The 16,831-nt window shown below is 36.3% G+C and overlaps 1 pseudogene; it reads left to right on the top strand.

The window, feature by feature from the left end:
• The first annotated feature begins 437 nt into the window (after positions 1-437).
• Positions 438-1,285, top strand: LOC124994196 (H/ACA ribonucleoprotein complex subunit DKC1-like; annotated as a pseudogene).
• The last annotated feature ends 15,546 nt before the right edge of the window (positions 1,286-16,831 follow it).

Genomic DNA, 16,831 nt, shown 5'->3' with positions numbered 1-16,831 from the left:
GCAGAGCCCAGAGCATGAAGCTCCCCTAGGGGACTGAGAGATGAAGCTTCCTTTCTGATGAACAGTTGACCATGAGTTGCACCTGGAGGAAAATGGCTATTGTTATAGCCTTTGTAAACTCTGAAATGCCTATGTGCCTTGTTGAAAAATTTCAAATTCCAGTAAAATCTTCATCTCTTCTAATCAGGTTCCAGACTAATCCTAATGGGAAAAGATAAAAGCAAAACTAAAACCCAAACAATGGGATTAAAAAAAAAAAAAATCTGTGGATGTCTTCAGGTTCTCAAGCTGGAAACAGGTCTATATCCCATAATTCATGTATATGATGTGAAAGAAACAAGAACAATTTCAAAATTTTGATTCTTTTTTCTTTGACTATGCACTTTATAAGTTGCCTCTGGGATGGCCTGCCCAGCACGCACACGGTGCGGTGCAACATGGTGGACGAAGAAGTAGTTGTTTTACCAAAGAAACATAAGAAGAAAAAGGACCAGAAGTCTTTACAAAAAGAAGATGTAGCTGAAATACAACAAGCCGAAGAATTTCTTATCAAACCAGAATCCAAAGTGGCTCAGTTGGACACACTCCACTGGCCCTTGTTGCTGAAGAATTTCGATAAGCTAAATGTAAGGACAATACACTATTCACCTCTTCCTTGTGGTTCAAATCCTCTGAAGAGGGAGATTGGGGACTATATCAGGACAGGTTTCATTAATCTTGACAAGCCCTCTAACCCCTCTTCCCATGAGGTAGTAGCCTGGATCCGATGAATACTTCGGGTAGAGAAGACAGGACACAGTGGCACCCTGGATCTGAAAGTGACTGACTGTTTAATCGTGTGCATAGAACGTGCAACTTGCTTGATGAAATCACAGCAGAGTGCAGGCAAAGAGTATGTGGGAATTGTCCAGCTGCACAATGCTATTGAAGGGGGGACTCCGCTTTCTAGGGCCTAGAAACTCTGATGGGTGCCCTATTCCAGCAACCCCCACTTATTGCTGCAGTAAAGAGGCAGCTGTGAGTGAGGACTATCTATGAAAGCAAAATGATTGAATATGATCCCGAAAGAAGATTAGGAATATTTTGGGTGAGTTGTGAGGCCAGCACCTACATTCAGACACTGGGTGTACACCTTGGCTTGTTGTTGGGAGTTGGTGGTCAGGTGCAGGAACTTCGGAGGGTTCGTTCTGGAGTCATAAGTGAAAAGGACCATATGGTAACAATGCATGATATGCTTGATGCTCAGTGGTTATATTTTATATTCAAAGTTAATAAGGTTAAATAAATAATGGGGAATTCTATGGGGTATGTGTTTTCTCTTTCTCTTTTTACGTGTAGTTTCTTGCAGGTGTGTAGAAATAAGTTCCTATGCTGTTTGTGCTGTACAAAGACAAGGCACAGGTCCTTTTAAGAGATGTGTAGCAATGCTATCCACAGTTATGAAGAGGCATCTACAAAGATGGTAGTAACCTTGATTGAAAATCTGACTTTTGTGCAGAAAGTGCTATTAAGGCCCAGGGATTTGCCTCCAGCTTTGGAAAGATGTCATTGTTCCATCTCCCCTGTTGATTATTTTTACCCTATTCTACTTAAGTCTACTTACCCTAGTCTACTTGGTTTTTGTATAACATAAGAATTCGAACCCTTTCAAAACATTTCTCAAATTCAGATGGAAAGGAATTATTTGTGATTTTTCAAGAAATTATTTTAAAAAATCACTGTTTTTCTTGTACATAATCCAAAGAATCTTATTTGTAGTATTTTTGTAAAATCATACTCAGGCGATATTACAAAGTTAACAATTTTTCATCATCTCTAAAATATGGAATAATTTTTTGAAGAAGGTTAAAAATTCCTACTTCTTTAGGTGTTATATGGAACAATCAATGGAAGCTACTGTTCTGTTCTAATTTTATTTTAAAATCATTATGGCTACCTAGAAATAATTATGGAGGGTTGATTAACAAAACCTATAATATCTTGATTATTTTATTATAAAATTTTATAATTATAGAAGAGTTAAAAATTCTTTTACCTGCTACCTTTCTAGGTTCTTTGACTGGGGCACTGTACATCAAACTATAGGAAAAAAATACAGATGAACAAGAAAACACAAACAAAAGAAAGTTTATTAGCATATGAATTATGCATGTTACACACAGTACTCAGAGATGAGGAACTCCAGGGTTTGATTAGAATTTGGGCTCATGTAGCATCTTAGCAAAGGAAAAATAAATGTTTAGAGAAGTGACAAAACAGAAGGATTTTAAGTCCCAGGGGGTAAACTGTAGGAAGGTAAATATATGGAAAGTAATGGTAGATAGAGGCTGGTAGTAAATTTCACTATGTAGGTTCCTCTGGTGTCACCTTGGGCTGATAGGGGTCTGAAGTGGTCCCTGGTGATTAACTGCTATCCTTTCTGACAGAGACAGGAAGGGAACAACTTTGTAAATGGATGTCCTCCTCTTAGGAGGGCAGAAAGTTTTTCTTATATTTGTTTCTTCTTAATTACCCTCGGTTCAAAATAATCCTTATGCCCTCGTGGCATATTTTGGGATGGCATATTCTGCCACCCTAAATAATAAAAATGCTCCGGGTTTTTAGTTTTAGTTTAGTGTTTTGTTGTTTTTTTTTTCCCAAGTATATTACGGATTGAGATGACCTGGGTCATTATGACTTTGGGTCAGGTAATATTTACTCAGGAAATATAAGACTATAAATACTAAAACTTTCAATAATTGCTTCAGATAATTCATGTAAATAATTTTTTTTTTATTCTGAGACAGCTCATCTGATCAAACAGCTTACCTATTTACTTATGAAGGGTCAACTTAAGACCTTTCCCTCGCTGCAAAACTGGAAATATCTCCCCCTACCTCCCCTCTTCTGAGACACTGCTATTGTGGTATTCTGCCTCAGAGCAATAAGTTCAAATAAGTTTTGCTTTATAAAAATGATTGTTTGGTGACATTTTAGAGAATTCAGCAGTGGTGTCTCCAAAATAGATAAGAGTTATGGTGTAGATATGAGGTATTACCCCAAAATTCTTGTGTTAATTCAGGGACGTTTGGAGGTGAAATGACTAGGTATGAGAGGTGAAACCTCATCAGCCCATCCTATTTTCAATGGTCTAACAGAAAGGTAACGGTTGGCAGGTGGGGCATGGCTGGAGGAGATGGGTCACTGGCAGCATGCCCTGGAAGAGTTGTTTTTTCCATGCTTCCCCCTCTCTCTTTCCCTCCCTCCTTCCATCCCTCCCTCCCTCCTTCTCTTTTTACCCCCTCACTGCTAACAGAGCAGCTTCCCTCCACCACACCCTTCCCTCATGATGTGTTCCCTTACCTTAGGCCTGGAACCATGGAGTCAGCCATCTATGAACTGAGACCTCTGAAATTAAGAGCCCCAATGAACTTTTCCTACTCTTAGTTGTTCTTGTCAGGTGTTTTGTTCACAGAGTATCAAAAGCTAACTAAAACATTAAGTAAGCCTATATTCTGGGTTTTAGGTCCTGGGATGGGTGATTTTAGGATGAAGTTTCTAAGGCAGGGATTGTGAAATGTTGATATATAATAGTTTGGTATTAGTGACATATGGAAGCCAGGGTTTTGACACAATCTTGATAAGCATACTATCAGTCTTATTAATATAATCTTCATTGGCTTATAGTTTAATCACTTCATACAAAATATATATTTCATTAAGCCAGGCTATGATCTTTTTTCTTCACTGATTTTCATGTTTGACATAGAAACAGAAAAGCATGCCTCCTCCTTGTAGTGTTCAATTAAAGGATAGTTTTAGTTCTCACTGTCACATAGATGTACAACACATACATGTTCATTCTGTCCATTGGAATAACTCATAGAAGAGTGTTTAAGGATTGTAGCATTGATAAGCAGTTAAAGAAATTCTAATTAAAAGAAGCTAGCTAGGTTAACTATGAAGATGATGATGATGTTTTATGAATATAAAACAGTAACATTTGTTGTTATCTTTTCACTGGACAGAAATCTTGTAACTTCACAATTACTGATTTTTACATCCACCTATAAATAGCAAGTTAAATAAAGGTATATTGAATTCACATAATATTAAGTAATCGTTACTTACAGCTTAAAATAATGTTGTAGTAAGACATTGAAAGAAAATTCTGCCCGACAATTGATTTAGTCAAGTTTTAAATACTTGGAAAAACATCGATGATGTGTCATTGCAAAAGAAATAAGTCCCCTCATTTGACTATCAGCCTCACAAAGTCAAGGACTCCTTCTCACTGAAGGTTTTAGACTACCAGTCATAGTAAAAGCTCAAGAAATTGCTACTGAATTTCCTTCCCTTCAACCTTTGAAATTTAATTGTCTTATGTATTTAAATGCAGCCTGTTGATTCCACAATTTATTATTCAAGGTATTTACTGTTTACTGTCTTAGTTTTTGTTTTGCTCTCTTTCTACCCAGTGACATTATAATTAATATAATCACAATGCTTTAGCATAAATAAAGAGATGAATAAATGCTAATGTGCTCAGATGTGGCAATTTTCATAATTAAATCTGAATAGCTAATATAAAAAATTAAATAGGATATATGGTAAATTAAATGGACAGTGATCTGAATATTTTAAGTTAACAAATATCATAGTTCTATTTCTTTCAGGGGTTATTCATCCCTGGTATGGGTATCAAAGTATATGATATCATTAGCAATTGTTAGTTAGAAAGAGACTGAGGCATTAGGGGTAAAAATGTTTTCTTGGATGGGATTTGAATATTTAATTTTAGCTTGAAGAAAACAATTACAAAAAATCTTGAAGACAAGTTAAAGCTTGTTTATATTGCTGGTGGCAGGGGAATAAGTCAAAAATGGAAAAAGGGGTAAGAAAACATGTGGAAAATTTTGTTTCAAAATAATAGAAGTTTGAAGTAAGTGAACCACTTTTTTACAGACTCAAAAGCCAGGTTAAAAAAAAATTGATTTGACTTTATAAGTGCTGGAAATAAGACTATCATGTATTAGAAAACTAAACTGAGCACAGTGTCCATGCTGCAGATGAAAGGGACTGAAATTAGATGGAGTAGTGAGGAAGTCATTGCAATAACTCAGGAAGGAAGCTGTGAACATTTGAATTGAAATGAAAGGACACATCTTAGACATTTTGATGGATATGTTTACTGGGTATGATGACTGGATGTAAGAAATGAAAAGAAGATAAGAATCAAAGATAAATCTAAGATGTTTGAAAGTAGTTCATGAGATGAGTGCAGTGTGTGGAACTGGAATGGGGTCAGGTCTGTGAACTCAATTTAGACAGAGTGCGTGGTTTGCAGCATTCAAACTGTGAGGTGGATGGCAGGGAAAAGGCTCCAACTTGGCAGAGAAATCAGAGTTTAAGATATGAACTTGAGAATTAGGTATCATTCAACCTGTCAAAGTGGGTGATGTTTCTCACCAATAGAGTATAGAAGAAAAGAAGGTCAGCTGGCAAATTTCTAGGGTGCAAGAGGAAATGGAGGATCTATACCAGACACCAGTTGTTTTAAAGAGGAACAGAAGACAATGTACTGGGAAAAGAATTTTAGATTTGGCAAGAAGAAAGCCATTCTTGGCCTTAAGAGAGTAGCTTCATTTAGGGAGCATGGAACACAAATAACAAAAAAAATGGAAAGCTGACTATATGAAAACCATATGTATAGACATGGACAATGTATTCAAGAAAGAGAAATAATGGTAGTTAGGGATTGGGTGTTCCCAGGAAAGAGGATGTTAAAGAGTGCAAACTAAAAATACAAACAAGGAAAATACAGTTTCAGGAGTGCTTCAGGTTAGAGTACGGAGGAGGCAATTTCTTCAGCAGTTGAGAAAGAATAGGTTCTAGATATTAGGGGTAGTTTTAGAAAATGATACTCTTTTCCAACTGCATAGAAGAGAAATACTAATGTGAAATACTAAGGAGAAATTGGATGTGCACTTACTATGAAGTGACTCAATGCTCAAGAGGTAAAAGGAAATAAGAAAGAAAAGTGAGTTTTTATATAATGCAAGTGTCTATGGACATAGTCACTAAGCATGGGGAGGTCACTCGATGCCCTTTTCCCCTATTGATTGCTATGGGGAGTAGCAAGTTCTTAGTAAGAAACTACAAAGATTTGTTTTATGAGCACAGAGGTCTTTAGACAGAAAGAATGCAAGAACTGAAATGCTTTGTAAGGCAGTGAAAAGTTATGAATAAGGTCAGATCACAAAACTTTTCACAAGACTGGTTGGTTAAGAAGGTAAGAATACTTCTGATAAAATAGAAATAAAAAGAGAGGAATGATGTGCTGGTGCCTGAACTGAGTTGGGGGACTGAAGGGGTCTTAAGTGGCTTACACTGGAAAATGCTTGAATTCAACAGTTAATTGGTTAGTTTATGTTTTAAGGAGGACCTGTGCAGTGAAGAAGTTAAAATACAAATTATATAGACTTACAACACTGAGAACAACTGTGCTATTCCTATGGGGCACTTGGGGCTGAGCATACAATTGGAGACAGGAGTATCCTCCCTTGCTCCAGAGAGAACACTGCAAGATGAGCACTTGTGCTAAAATGAAAGACCTTGCCCCAGACTGCTGTGCTGTCCTAGTTTAACAAAGACACCAGACCTATTCTTGACAAATATTGGAGCCACATTGTAAGAAACTGAGGTAGACCATCAAGCAGTACTGCCTAAATGTCAAGTCTGACAGCTATTGGTCACAATGAGCACATCCGACTTAGTACAGTGGATAAATCCCAGAAGGATCTGCTTAAATGTTGAATTTTGGAGGCAGTTTTTATTAATTCTTGAGAGGAGAGCTCACCAAAGATGATTCTTCCTGCCAGTTTTGACATGCACAAGCTGTTTTTTTTTTTAATAAATTGAGTATCAGAAAAATTGTAACCTGATTTTGTATCCATCATGAAGTAGAATAAAAGTAAGGGGATGAAATAGGTAACTAGTACAACAAAAAGCTTGCATACACGTGATTTTGGATCACAGATTTTGTTTGGACAGATTATGATTTAATTTCTGCCCTATTATGTACTAGTTATGTGATTTTATGCAAACTACTTAAATTCTCTGAGAGATTAATGAAATAATACTTGCCCTGAGACTTTCTGCTAAAATAATACAAATATAGGACATAACTTGGTGCCTGGCTCAATATATAGTAGTGGTTATTATCATAATGTCTATAAATTTTATTAAATCTAATATCATGTCAAACATCTGCCATACTAAATGCATTTATTTCAGATAACTTGCAAATTTTGGAATTGAAAAACAGAAATTTTCTTATTTTTACTTGTCATCTTTATCTATTAAGATGTGTCCCATTTGATAAGTCGTTAGTGAACTTGTCAGTATTGGATAGAGGAGAACTTCTTGCCCACTCTTCACATATTTTTTCATGCAGATAAATTTTTAATAGTGGAATTCTCCTGATCTCTGCCCACCCACTCCCTTGCGTACTTAGTTCCATGGGGAGATGAATGACCCAATTTGAGGCTGAGTTTGGTAGCAGCAATTAGGTATGCATATCTCCACCCATTTTTCTCCTTGGGAAGTAAGCTGCACATAAGAATTATGCATTTTCCCTCCCCCATCACCCGTATATTTTTTGGGATAACTCTGCGGGTGGAGAGGTTTGGTTAGGAACAGCACCAGCATGTCTGGGTTGGCATGTCTATCTCATTCTGGGGTCCATTTTAGGCAGTCTGCTTGCACATGCATTTACACATTTTTCACGTCTTGCTCATGGAAATTTTAATTTTCTCTTAGAAATATTCACCCTCGTAAGGGGAAAATAACAGGGTGTTAGTTATGAAAGATTCACATATTTTGGAAATTAGGAATTTTTTAAAATGTCAAATGAAAGAGAAATCTTGGACCATGAAAGGGTACAAGCCATAGATTTAGCACTTCACACTTCACTATGTGTCTCACAGAAAAGCAGCTAGAAACGCCAGCCAAGGACCATTGCATAGTATTCCTGCCAGCAGTTAAGGATTTACAAAGTTGATCCATAACAGATTCTGTCATTTGATATTAACCATATTTATTTTAAATAAGCATTACGCTGGTAAGGAAATAGACAAGCGACTAAATTAACTCTTGTTTTACATGAAATATTTCTAATTTCTATAAATTTCTGAAACTTAGAATTCTATTTTATTATGTAGAAGTGAAAACTTGGAAAGGTTAAGTAACTTGAGATACAATCCAGCAGAGTTTTAGGTCAGGATATTTTAAAACTCAAACTGGACCTGTATTATTCTGCTATTTCAAAGGTCAACTTCTTTTATCCTATCACACTTTCTCTTTAGAATTAGTATACTGTAAATTCAAACACTGTTTTACTTTCATTTTCTTGTTTGAGGTATTGAATTGGCTTTCATAGTAGTGATGTTTGTTTACTTTAGTCTGATTGCAATTACAGAGTTTCTTGTAATTTAATTTCTGATTTTTATACACATCAAGGAATACAAATATGGAATGCTCAAATATTATTTCCTCAACTAATAACTTGGCTTTGCATAGACCACAGATTTGTACAACAAATCTGGGGGTTAAAGGAATTTTAAATCTTATATATTTTATATATATTTGTGTTTTGTTTTAACCCTCTAGAGTCATTCATGTGGGCAGCAGCCTTTCTAAGTAGAGAGGACTACTTGAAGTTGTAATTACAGCAATTGACCTTTAGTATGTTGGGATAGGTAAGTGTGTTAGAGAAATTATTTTCTAAGTGGATTAGGAAAAGAGTGGTAATAACTAATGTTTCACAAATAAAATTTGTGATAAATCTAAGTCTCAGTGCTTACATACATGGGGCAAGTTTCTTAGAGTGTAGACACCAAACATAACATTATTCTGAATTGTAATATAAATTGTTGGCAAGCTCTAATAACTGAAAATAGTATTTAACCCCTCTCTAATTTTTCAGAACACAGTTATTTCTGCTATCTTACAGAAAACAAATTAAAGTTAACTGTCCAGATTTGGTGAAATATTTAGAAATCTGACAGTTTTATCATTCTTTATCTTATAAAATTTGTGATTCCCTTGCAAATTAAATTCTGCTATTTACTTAAGGTAACTGCTCCTTGGTGGGGTAATCTAGAAAAGTTAATGAAATAGGCTTATATTCTAGACATGATTTTTCATAAAACAAGATGAGTGTGTCCTTCATTTGAAACAAATAGAACTAAATCTTGAAAAATAGAACTATCTTAGATGAGCTAAACATAGACAGAGGGCAGAGGAGCAGAATTCTTAAAAGAACAGACTGTGGTATAGTTTAGTGCCAGCTCTCTCAATGACTGCAATCTCAGAGAATTCCCTTCTGTTTTTGAAACTTGTTCCTCATCTGTAGGATAAAAATAATATTACCTAATTGATATTTATGTAGTGACTACCATGAAAAAAAATTTGAAGTCATCTCAAATCTCAAAAACATCATAATGATTTCAAGGCACGTTGGATATTGTGATAGTAGTTATTGGTTATTTTGTTCACAGTTGCATTTGAAAACATGTTTTGACTTATGAAGCTTTTAAAGAATATGAGAAAATTTGAGTATCTCTCAAAATAATCATTAACAGTCATTAATTTACATTATTGACATTGTTATTTGTAACCTTTGACTTAAACTTGTTTTCTCTAACCACACTTAGGTGTCTGTGTCTGGATGTCTCTGCCTAACAGAGGACATATTTCACCTGAGTCAATTTCATAGCTTTCCTCTTACTTTTTTCGCAAGTGTATAAGAAGCCTTGTGGAATCTAATGATGCTATTAAAGGTGCCAAATCCTAGGGCTATTTTTCCTGACACAAATTTCTTGGCTCCTTTACCTTGGAAGACAAGTGAGAAGTCATATTGTGTTCTCATCTTAGCCTGTCTTCTTTGGCTGGAAATTTGCATATGATGAGGAAATTTGAACTAGTACATTTATATAGACCCCTTCAGTTTAGGGATCAGAAATCAAGGACTAGACCTCTAAGAAGCTTTGCCAATGTTGCATGACCACTTGGTGGTACAGCTGCGGTTAAGACCTACGCCCTCCTGACTCTCAAGGCAATATGATTCCCACTAACCCCTTATTGTCTCTCTGCTGGCTTGCAGCTGTCATCCTGTCCTCAGATTTGGTTTAGGTAAACAGTTTTCTGTTAAAACAAAACAGACCAAAAACTAAAACTCTGTCTCATTCAAACAAAATAAACTTTTCAATTCCTTCCTTCTCTCTTCATGACATTGCCTACTGGATAAGAGCATAGTTGAGACCTAGTTCTTGAAGTTAGAATAGCAGCTGCCCTTCCAAAACATGTAAAATTAGGGATTAAGGGTGCAAATACTGGTTTTTGTTATAGTTCTGAGCAAGTTTGGGGGTAGTTTAGTTCTTTTCTATCCCTGTTATGATCCCTTCTCCCAGACTCTTGACTCTTTTCTTTCCCTCTTCTTGGTATAAGCACTGTTCAAGGAAAATTCTCCAATTTAGTCCGATTAATTAGGAGAACTCCCTATCCATGTATTTAGACAGGAAAATTTTCATATTCAAAAATTTATCTTTGGATATTGGAACAAAATGTATTTTTAAAGAGACAAGGCTTTATGAACAGGGACCTCCAATCATCCTAGGTCTAGCTGTTTGTGTAATTTTAGTTTTTTATATTTTGTGTAAAAGTTAATTAGAAAACCAGATTGCTCAAAGTTAGTGAAAAAGCTGAACTCAACTGTGAAATATTAGTGTGGGTAGTTGAAATTCCTAAGATAACATTTCTGAGTCAGGGCCGAAGGGCATCATTTCCCAATTCTGGTTTATAAAGTCTTTCCCGTCATGTCTTCCTACAAGAAGGGAATCTACCCAAAATGAGAAGAAGGGAGGAGTGTGAGGAGAAATGATGATTCATGACCACAACTTCCAGCAGCAGAAGAATCCATTCACATAGTTGTGTTTGTCTACATCATCTTGCTAATGAATCACTGCTGTTTACTGTTTGCGGAGTAGGGCCTTTCAACACCTGTAATAAAGAAATGCTGTTTAAGAGCTGGCTTCTTGGGTCGAATGCCAAGATGTTTTGTGACACACTCTAGTCCCATAAACCTTGTAGCAGAAAAGACTGCATTCATATCCTAGGTTTGTGGAGACTCTGCTTCTCTGGGAGCAAACTGAGGTTCTCCTGGAAGGGTTTTGTTTGTGGCGATGTCTGGACCTGATTGCATCATGTCACTGTCACTGTCGAGCAAAATAGCCTGGCTGGGGAAATTGTCCATGTTGACTCTGTTTGATTTAAAATGGATGGGGAGTTACAGGTAGAATGCTGGCCTGGCACATGTGAGGCACTGAGTTTGATCCTCAACACCAGGTAAAAATAAATAATAAAATAAAGGTATTGTGTCCATCTACAACTAAAAAAATTAAAAATTAAAATGGATATGGACAAATAAGGAGGTATAAATGTAAAGTTTTTGCACTATAAGGAAAATTTATCATGTTTTGAATTCAGTCTATAGGCAATATTTGTCATTTATGCTTTGAGTTTTCTAAGAAGTTTGAACTTTGGAAGAAGATAACGATTACCTCTTTTTACTGTTACATTGCTCTACGACTTCAGACTTCTGAAATTATTTTAAAAACAGTCAATTTTAAAAACAAGTTTTATAATGAAGTAATTTGATCTCTAGAGATATTGCATTTATCTGTACTGACCTAGAATTATTTTACTTAGAATTCTTTTGTCCCATCATTTTGCTTCCTATCATTGTTTGATAAAGCTTTAAAAAAAACCTCTATGTCAGGTACTTTGAAGTTTATAGATAAGGTGCTTTGCTTCACTACTTTGAAGATTTATCAGAATATGGTAACTCATTTTCATGTTTTTCTAATTATGTGCATTATTATTGCCTCAATAGAGTTTTCTGATAAGGAACCAGGTCATTATCATTTAGAATTTAAAACATTCCATCTATGTGAATTAGCATGCTGAATACTTTCATTAGTATACAGAAGTAACTGTGAGCAAACAGACTTTCTGAGAGTAGAACACAGTCCCTCCAAAAGAGCTCATGGGCTTTGAATATAAAATGGGAAATGAGCACAAACACTGTTTTTCTCTTATAATGCCAAGGCAGGTGATTAGCCCTGGAATCCCGACTTTCCAAGTTCCACAACCAGCAGAAACAATTCTCTGGCAGAGAGGATCTGTCTCAGTGGACATGAGAAAGAGTGTATACCACAATGAAATTGTGAGGGATTAAATGGAAGCTCAAATAATCTCTTTTAGTTTTATTGTATTTGTTTTCCAAACAAATGTAAAATGGATCTTAGAAATATTATTTTAATTGGTGTGATATTTTACTTAAAAACCACTTTAAGCCTAGTCATATTTCCAGATAGCCAGGATGGAAATTACTCAAGTCATTGCGGAGGTAAAACTAAAATTTATAGCAAAGCATTTACCAGGATTTTCTTGTATTCTGGAAATTTAGAATGTTTTAGGACCTCTAATAGGGCTGGATATGGTACAGATATAGTATGTAGGCTTGAAGTGACTCTACTATAACAAAACCAATTTTGTGCAACAGGCATTATCAAATGATCATGAAAGATGTCAATCACATCAACATTTGTCAAAGTGGATTCTATGGCAACATAACATATTCATTCACTTGTGTTCCTTGAAATGGACTCATTATTTCAGAGAGTATTGGTAGCAACTGTAATAAAGAACCCTTTTCATGGAGATATTACTTCTTAATTTATTGCTGTGGATTGATGCTTCTGGGATGGTAAAAAATGTATGGATTTTTGTGGCTTTTGTTCATGGAAAATTTCAGCAATAACACAGTGGTGCAACTCAATTTATGGTACCATATTTAAATTTTTCTTCCTTATGTATCTTGTCCAGGGACTAACATATATCTATATTTCCCATGATTAAGTATCATGCAAGACATATGCAAGCATTCGATGACAAGGCCTTTGTGGGTTACTCTTAGGCCAAATATAATGTCCCTGCATCATCTGGGTTTGAATTTCCATTGAATTTAGTAAATATTTATTTAGCACTAAAGACATACCAGGTGTTTGCCATGTGTTGAAGGCAACCTAAGTCTCAGAGATCCTTGTGAACTTACTGGAGTACAGAAGTGAGTGAGAACAAAGGCTTTATGTCTTCAGAATAGATGTCTTCATGGAGATGCAAGAGCTAACAAAGTATCTCAAAAAATTTTTCGAGCTATGAGAACCTTACTTTTGTAACCTAATAACATTATTCCTTTTCTCCAAGTCACATGTTTATGTACAATATAGAGATAAAAAGATGCTCAATGACAGTCATTTATTCCTAATGTTACTCTAATATTTTTAGGAGGATCATACTCATCAAGAAACCCTTGGATTTTGCCAGGCTTGGTGGCACACACCTGTAATCACAGCAGCTCAAGATACTGAGGCATGAGGATTGCAAGTTCGAAGTGAGCTTCAGTAACTTAGCAAGGCTCTAAGCAACCTACTGAGACCCTGTCTCAAAATTAACAAAAAAAAAAATTAAGGAATGGACTGAGGAAGTGGCTCAGTGGTCTGGTACCAAAAAAAAAAAAAAAAAAAAAGAAAAAGAAACCCTAGGATTTTATGGTAAAGCAGCAAGGTGTTGATGTGAAAGTCTGTGGGCTTACTGAGTCTGATTATGAAATATCTTTGGGAGGAAAAGATCCACATTACTCCTGAAAGGAAAAAAGAAACGAAATTTCCAAAATTCTTCTGGAGATTATATTATGAAATAGTCAGAAACTTGCTGAGTAGAGACAAAAGCAAAGAGCTGTGCTTCCTTTTAGATGATTCAGTGAAAACATTCTACTGATACCAAATGGAAAGTGCCACATTATCTGCTTCTCAGTCCATCTCCTATTGAATCATGCACCATTCCTTTAATATACAAATATTTGTTGTGTGAGTGAATGCTGTCTTCTAAGCATTGTTCTTTGTGCTAAAAATGTAGAATTGATAAAAACCACCATCCTATGGAACTCACATTGTAGTACAGGGAGAAGGACAATAAACATATCCATAAAGGATGCATGATGTTTTTAAGAAGGTGATAAGTGCTCATTAAAATTAATCTGGGAAAAGAGAAATGGTGCTGGTGTTGCAGCATTAATTGAAGTTATCAGGGTGATCTGCAGTGAGAATGTCTCCTCTGAACCAATATTTGAAAGAAGAGACTGAGTCAGCCAGATAATAGGAGAGAAAAGTATACTAGGGGAGGAAATGGTCTCAGTATGAAGACCTCAAGATGGAGCATGCTAATGTGGTCCAGGAACAAGGCTGAAGATGAAAGTATTTGGCAGAGTATACAAAAAGGAAGAGCGTTGAGGAAGATGATAAGGAATCAGATACGTGGAACTTTCTAGAACATCATAAGGATTTGATTTTTACTCTCAGTCATGTGGGAAACCACTGGAGTGTTTTCAGAAGATAGGCACCATGCTTTGAAGTTGTGTCTTCAAGTCTTGCTCTAAGTACTGTTCAGGAGTAAAGTTTGAGACAGGTGTGAAATGGGGCTCAGAAAATACTTGATGCATCAGAACCAGACTGACTGCTGGGGGCTTCAGGTGTGCGGGGCAAGGAGAAGAGTTGAAAGCAAAGCAAGAGAGGCTGTCGCTGTGGTGTGTCGCTCAGGGAGGCCTGAGCCCTACTCCATGCCCACTGAGACTTGGCAGCAGTGACTAGATCCTAGAGAAAACTTGGGGTATGTGATTGCAAAGGGTAGTTGTGCTCTCTCTCTCTTTTTTTTTTTTTTTTTTTTTTGCAAGGTAGAGTCCAAGGAGATAATAAGATCCCTGGGAGAACAGGCCCGAGTGGATGTCTAGGCAGATGTGTGTGTGTATTACAGCACACCGTAGAAGAGAATGATTATCAGTGAGATCACAAAAGATACATATGAGGTAGGAAGATTGAAAAACAGGGATGGAGAGAAAGAGAGAGACAGAGACAGAGAGATAGACACAGAGAGAAAAAAAGAGAGACAGAGAGGGAGGGAGAGAGAGAAATTCAGAGAGAGACTGTGGGGAGCAGCCTGATAGGCCCTTTGGATGGGAATGAGGAAGAATGCATCTTCAGTTCACCTGAGACCATCCCTGAGGTTCCTACAAGATGGTAGACATCTGAAAAAGTATTAATACTTGGATTTCCCCCACTCCTCAGAAAAATTAGTGGTCTGATTTACCGCCTTCTCTCCACTCACTATTCCAGAAAAGGAATCACAGGGAGCTGGGATGAGGTTCTTCTTTCCATTCTAAGTGACAAAGGCTTCAACTAGACCCTGAATTTCTTTCACAATTGAATTTCTGAGGTGAGAATTAAATTTTGCAATACATTTATAGAGAACTCTCTTGCATTTTAATCCTCAGGATGAATACATATGGAAATAGAATTTTCCACCCCCCGTGGATATATACACCACACAGAAACCCAGACCAGACACTACTAAAAATGAACAAACAACAAAATTGGAATGGATGCTTTAGGCAGATATTTCTTAGATTATAATTTAGGCTTTGATATATTTTCTCCCAGCAGTGAGAAAAGAGGGTTGTGGGAAGAAAGACAGGCAGAACCTTGCATCATTCCTTTAATCTACAACTATTTGTTGTGTGAATGCTCTCTTTCTAAGCATTGTTCTTTGTGCTAAAAATGTAGAAGTAAAAAGGGCAGTGATCAAAACCACTATCCCCATGGAACTCACATTGTAGTGGAGGGAGACCAGGCATTAGAAAATTATGGAGAAAGTAGAATTTATCATTGATGGACTTTCGTCACAAGAAAAGCCATTAAAGGCAAAAAGCACACAGATAAGGAAAGTCTGGAGATTCTAGGGAGGAAGAACACAAGAAAGGTGTTGGAATTTCCCAATGAAGGAGGAGCAGGTGCTATAGAATGAGAGTGTTTGAAGAGCAAGGGGTGAAGGAGGGTATCTATGTTGGGCACTCTTCAGTCAAGTTACCTGCTCAGGCTGGAGTCGGCTGGCCTGGGGCCTGTGGGATGGAGTCAATAAGGACAGAAAGATCAGAGCAGCCACTCAGGAAAATGGATTATGAAATTCCAAGGAAGAAAAATTTGCCAAGCAACAGTGAAATCTCTCTTGAAATTAATGTGAACTGGCAATCCCTCAAGGTAGATGTTTGTCTCTTCATTTCCTTATTCAATTGTTGCTTCATTCCAATTATAGTTATTTAACCTATTTTTGCCACATGAGGAAGTCACTGGTCATTTTTCTTTTTATTTTAAAGATATTCTTTTGTTCTGCAAGAACTTTTAAGACTCAATTATCGGTTTCAGTTCATTGTAAGAGCATAAAAGATAGGCCTTGGGAGTGTTTCCCACAGTTTTTTAGGTCCTAGGTGTATAGATTGTGTTTATGTTTTAAAAATACTTGGTGTGTTATCTAAGTAGGTAGAGCCTGGAAGAAAGAGGGAGAAAAGAAGGAAGGAAAGAAGAGGGAAAAGGAAAGAGGATAAGAGCAAGGTCCAGGAACTTGGGATGTCCTCCTCACAAATTTCCTCTGATAATGAGGAAATGTGCATAAAACAGTTTATATTATCTGAGCAGTCCTAGAATAAAGGAGACTTTTTAATTTTATACTGCTTTGTCTTGCTTTTCTTTTAAAGATAACTAGAGCCTATAATGGTAGATATGAGTCAGCAGTATAAATAAGGCTTTTGGATTTGAATGCACCTAAGACTGTATATAAAACCTTTTAATAAATAACTATTGTTGCTAATTTTTTAACAGTTTATCAAGGTCACTGTTCT

The sequence above is a fragment of the Sciurus carolinensis genome, chromosome 10, assembly GCF_902686445.1.
Source record: "Sciurus carolinensis chromosome 10, mSciCar1.2, whole genome shotgun sequence".
Lineage (NCBI taxonomy): Eukaryota > Metazoa > Chordata > Mammalia > Rodentia > Sciuridae > Sciurus > Sciurus carolinensis.
This window is presented reverse-complemented; position numbering and strand designations above follow the sequence as displayed.